The sequence below is a fragment of the Miscanthus floridulus genome, chromosome 10 (genome assembly GCF_019320115.1).
Source record: "Miscanthus floridulus cultivar M001 chromosome 10, ASM1932011v1, whole genome shotgun sequence".
NCBI classification, from domain to species: domain Eukaryota; kingdom Viridiplantae; phylum Streptophyta; class Magnoliopsida; order Poales; family Poaceae; genus Miscanthus; species Miscanthus floridulus.
Window position 1 is genome coordinate 91,701,933 of NC_089589.1, and position 5,508 is coordinate 91,707,440.

Below are 5,508 nucleotides of genomic sequence, written 5' to 3' on the forward strand. Positions count from 1 at the left end.
TAAAGGTGGGCTGCAGTTTCGTGGCCCGCCAAAAAAACCCTTTACTCCCGGTGCGTGTTACCAACCGGTTGGTAACACGCACCGGGAGTAAAGGACCTTTACTCCGGTTGGTAACACCACCGGGAGTAAAGGACCTTTACTCCCGGCTGGTGGCTGGCACCGGGAGTAAATCTCCCTGGTATATAACTGCCAGTGCCTGGCGCAGATCGATCCCCTCCTCTTCTTCCTCGTCGAACACCGCCGCCCTTTCTCTCTTCTTCCTCGCGCCGACCCGATTCGTCTTCCTGCGCATCAGCCCGCCGCCGTGACACCGGAGCCCGCGCCTCGCCTCGTGCGGCCCTCCACCGCGCTGCCCGTGCGGCCCTCCACCGCCGACGACCTTGCGCCTAGAGTCCTCCACCGCCGTCGCCGCCGTCGACTACTACCTGGAGTCCTTCATCGACAAATAAATTTTTATATACGAGGTAAGCCGAATGGAGTGTATATACGAAGGTAAGCCGAAGGACTCCATTAGCGATGCAGCACGCCTGTGATGTGATTTGTGAGTAGGTAGTAGTCGACGCTGGTGCTCCCTAGGTGGAGTCGAGCTTGACACTGTCGAATTGATTTGTGAGCACTCCTAGCTAATATTCGGCACGGAGGCTATGGAGATCAAGGACTCCATTCTACGCTGGCCCTATGGCTCAAATCCAGACCGAAGGACGACGAGAACGAAGCAAGGCCGCCATCGGTCATCAGATTCGTGGAGGCGATGGCTTCACGACAACGGGTCTCTGGGTAGGTGCGGGTTCAGGTGTATGGCTCCTCGCTCACTCACACCGGCACGCAGCACACAGCTCTTGCGAGGTTACTCCGTAGGGATTTAGGACGGCAGCGAGGCTGGAGGTGTGGTGGTGCTCTGCGATGGCTATGGCGACGATAGTAGTAGCAGCAGTGCGAGGCGGCCAGGGAGAGGAGCCGTGCTTGGCTGCTTGCTAATGCTAGTCCTTGCTTGACGTTTGTACTGTGTTTTGCAAAAAGAAAAAAACATGTGGACATGCATGCATGATATATAATATACTCCTTTTGATCACAGCCCCGGCCCGACGCACGGGCCACACCCTCCAGCGCATTGACCGCAGCCCCGGCCCGGCCGCTCTGCGCCGACGACGCCCTCCACCACACCGACACCGCCCCGGCCCACCTCACGTCGTCGTCGTTAGCATGCTGGCCCGCCTCACGTCGTCGTCGTCAGCACACTGGCCACCGCGCCGACATATATATATACGTCATTTGTATTCATATGCATGTATATATACGTCGTGGAGCACCGCCGCCCTCGTTCGCCCATGCGTTTCTATGTATACGGCGGAGCACCACCGCCCTCGTTCACCCATGTGTACAAACATATATACGGCGGAGTGGAGCACCGCCACTCTCGTCACACCGCCCTCTCTCGCGGCCTAGTCGATCAACATTCGTATTATCATTATCGTTAACGCTAAACAATCACACTAGGGCGAATTACGTCGGTGACTAGGGCGAACCGCGTTGTTGATGTCACTGACGTGGTTCGCCCTAGTCACCGACGCAATTCATCCTCGGCCGTTTATGTATAGCCCTAATTCGCCCTAGTACCGACGCAGTTCACCCTAGTGTGGCGAATTGCGTCTGTGATCGAGGGGCAAGATTTAATAATGCATATTGTTCGTAGATTTTACGCATGTAAGCAAAGATTTGACGTACTATATATTGGTTTTGTTTTTTGAAGCTAGATGGCCGACCCGAGAAACATGGATGAGGAGGAGTTGATGATGAATTTGATCAACACTGGCACTCAAGTTGCCGGCGATGATGGTGCTAAAAATAACGTGCAAGTGGATGCAGATGACGGGAGTCAGTACTTAGCTCTTGAACAAAATGAGCAACAACGTATTGGCCAAGTATATATTTTTTATTATTAGCTATATATATTATCATATGTCTTATGTGTGCTCATGACATTAAAAATAATGTTTATGTTTTGTAGCCCTCTGGATCGACATCAACAACTACAACAAAGAGTAAAAATGTTCGAGGTCCTAAAAAGCCATTGGAGGGCCGCTTCATCATCTCGGAGTTCAATGTGGATACAGGCGAACCGGGGGGCCAAATAAAATGAAATTCGTGCACCACTGTGGTTACCTTGTACGGGACCGGCTCCCGATCAGTACCCGCGAATGGAAGAAGAAGACCAATGCTCCTCATATCAGTTTTGTCTCCGATCGTGACAAGACGTTAATTTGGAAGACCAATGCAAATTTTTTTTGGGCAGTGTTTGGAAAACCTTTATTGAGAAGCAACACATGGGAAAATGTAAAGCGCCATTGAATGTAATCCCTTTGAAAGTAAGTCCCCAAAATCGCATCATGTTTATTAATTAAACATATAGCTTTCACCGGATCACCAGATTGGATGACAAATCTTTTTCTCGTAAAGTGGCGTCTGAGGCAGGAACAGGGGAACAACTACTGTGGTTACTATGTTTGCAAGTTTATCAAGGTGGTCTCCCAAAGAACTCCTACAGAGAGACTCAAAGTACGTTAAAAATACACTATATATTCATTTAATTATTATTATTGATTGTGTTATTATGTCTTTATATATATATGTATGTACATATATTAATTTATTTTCCTTTAATTCAAACCTGTAGGCTCGATGGTTGGAGGAAAAGGTCATACGGCAAGACCAAATCAAAGCAATTCAAGAGTCTATAGCCGGATTTTTTAATGACCAGGTCATCGATTCCAAGGGCGAGTTCTACTTCGACCCAACACTGCCATGGAAGCTAAACTAGAGAATGAGAGAAAACTTGTTATATCACAACAACTATAATGCAATCTTTTAATATATGCACATGAAATAATATAATGTAAAATACACATATGCATGCATGCATGCATGTAAATATATATATGATGCGTGCATGCATATATATATATATATATATATATATATATATATATATATATATATATATATATATATATTTCTATGCTTGAATTGTGTGATTTAATACGTTCATTGTGCTTGAACCGAAACATACTATACGCGCGTATAAATGTATAATTAGCAGCGTACAATACGGCTTCGAAAACCTATTTTGAAAAGAAAACAAAAAAATGAAAAGAAAAGAAAAAAGAAAAAAAACCTTTAGTCCCGTTTCGTATTACCAACCGGGACTAAAGGGTGCCGGCCATCGTGGCATGTCAGGAGGCACCTTTAGTCCCAGTTGGTGTTACCCACCGGGACTAAAGGTCCCCCTTTAGTCCCGGTTCCTGACTCGAGACTAAAGGACCCCCTTTAGTCCCGGATGCTTGCTCCTGTGTGGGGAACCGGGACTAAAGAGGGTTTCCCACCGGGAGTAAAGCTCTGTTCTCTACCAGTGAGTGCCGCTTTCATGGTTAGTGATAAGTCAACTTTTCATTGTTTTTTTTTAGTTGAAGAGTACCAGGAACATTTTTTATTAACTCAAAGTAAGTGATTAACAGGACGGTTATCATACAGTTAGATGATGATGATGATAAATAATAATAATAATAATAATATAATAATAAATAATAATAATTAATAATATAATAATAATAATAATAATAATAATAATAATAATAATAAATAATAATAATAATTAACACAGCTAGTGCTCAGAGTTTTCCAACAAGTAGCTAAAGTCAAACAGTATGCATTATTTTCTATGGCTAATTAGGTCAACTTGACCAGGTATAACAATAATCTTTTTCCTATCTGAGCCATCCAATCTCAACCAATCTTAATTCATTCATGCCACATAAAGTTCAGTGTGGACAGATGAGAGGGAACTAATAAGAAATTAAAGACAAAACTGGGAATGAAAGGAAAAGGAACTGCAAGCCCAGCCCCCTGGCTCGAGTCCAGAAGACGACGTACCAGGGCAGTAGGCAGCGACAGCTCGATCTGTTTTGTTCTTGCCCCTTGCCAATCATATGCTTGTGGTGGTGGACTGGTGGTCGACCGATCGACCAGGTGCAAATTTATAGGCGCTGCTGCGCGCCTGCGCCTGTCCGCGGATGGATCAGAGCTGCCTGCGCCCGTCACGCGCGCCGAACGACTGGCTAGCGACCTGCACAAACTACAAAGGCAGAGACGACTGCAGGAATGCGTTCGGTCTGCTCCTGAAATTGGCGGTGATGTTTGCCGTCCGGGCTACATCCATTGCAGCGCTGGGGGAGGCCCCTCCACGTCTCCCATTAATCCAGATGAAGGGAAAATGGACAATCATACGCATTTGTGGAAATAACAGATTCTCTCGACAAGGTTTGTTGCTCGGCACAAAAGACATTCAGTTTCATTTCCGTGCGAGAATTCTGCCAACCACCAGCTTTCCTTGGTGGTATGCTAGACTGGTAACTTTAGATCATCTCCAAAAGACTCTCCATATTCTTCCTAATCGCTAGGAATAGATATTTAGTGGAAAACTAACCTTCAATAGCTTTTCTAAATGGTCGTCCAAATATAGTCATCTTCTATTCTGGATTTTTCGTTAGCCAAAAATAAAAGATGAGATAGCTCTCTAGAGTGCGCATGAGATATAGAAAAACTGTTGGAGACTGAAAAGATATAGAAAAGCGATTTTTAGATTTAGAGAGTGAGATTTAGAAAAGCTCTTGGAGATGTTCTTATGGCTTTCGTTGGAGAAGGATTATATATATATAGTATAATCAGCAGCTACAGAAAAAAGGTGTATCATCAGCAGGTAAAGAACCATGCCTAACAACCTAGCAAGACCATGCTCCCGAGGCCTGTGTCGTAGAATTTTTTAGTACATACTATTGGCAGCAAGCAGTCAGTGGACTTTGCATTTCCATATTTGAGAATCAAATACAAGAGAAAATGGTAAAATTTGAGCCAATTTGGAATAAATTGGACCAACGTGGGAAAAGTCTGGTTTCTAGTGGCCGAAGTCAACCGGCCGACAGGTTTGGCCTGAGTCCGGTGGTCGCCGCAGTGTGCTGTGCAAACCCGACTAGGGTGGTTTTTGAAACTGGAATTCGATCAAAACTCCTCAGGTCTCATAGAAAATTTTTGTATATCCTGTTTTAGGAAGATTTTCTACTCGTATAGACCACCACCCTTTCTATATACATATATTAGAAAACCATATCGACCCAATGCCGTTTGTCCCTCGTGGGCTCAATCATCTGAGGTTGGCCCTCGGAAGCCAATGGAGAGAGTGGTTTCGATGCGTCCTTTCTATATACTATATTAGAAAACTCTTGTTGCTGATGGGATTTCGCCAGATTTCAGGGAGGAGAGTTTGTTGCCAATACCGTCGGTACTTTTGGTAGAGTGCTTTGCTGGGTTTGATGATGGTAGACACTTATCAGGCTCTGGTGGAAGTAAGAGTTGTTGATTTTGAGTCCATTCCTCAGTTCCTAGTTCTCACTGAAGGAGAGAGGCTTCCAGGGCGAGTCATGGACAGTTGGCAGTGTGAGGTACTACAGGAATTTG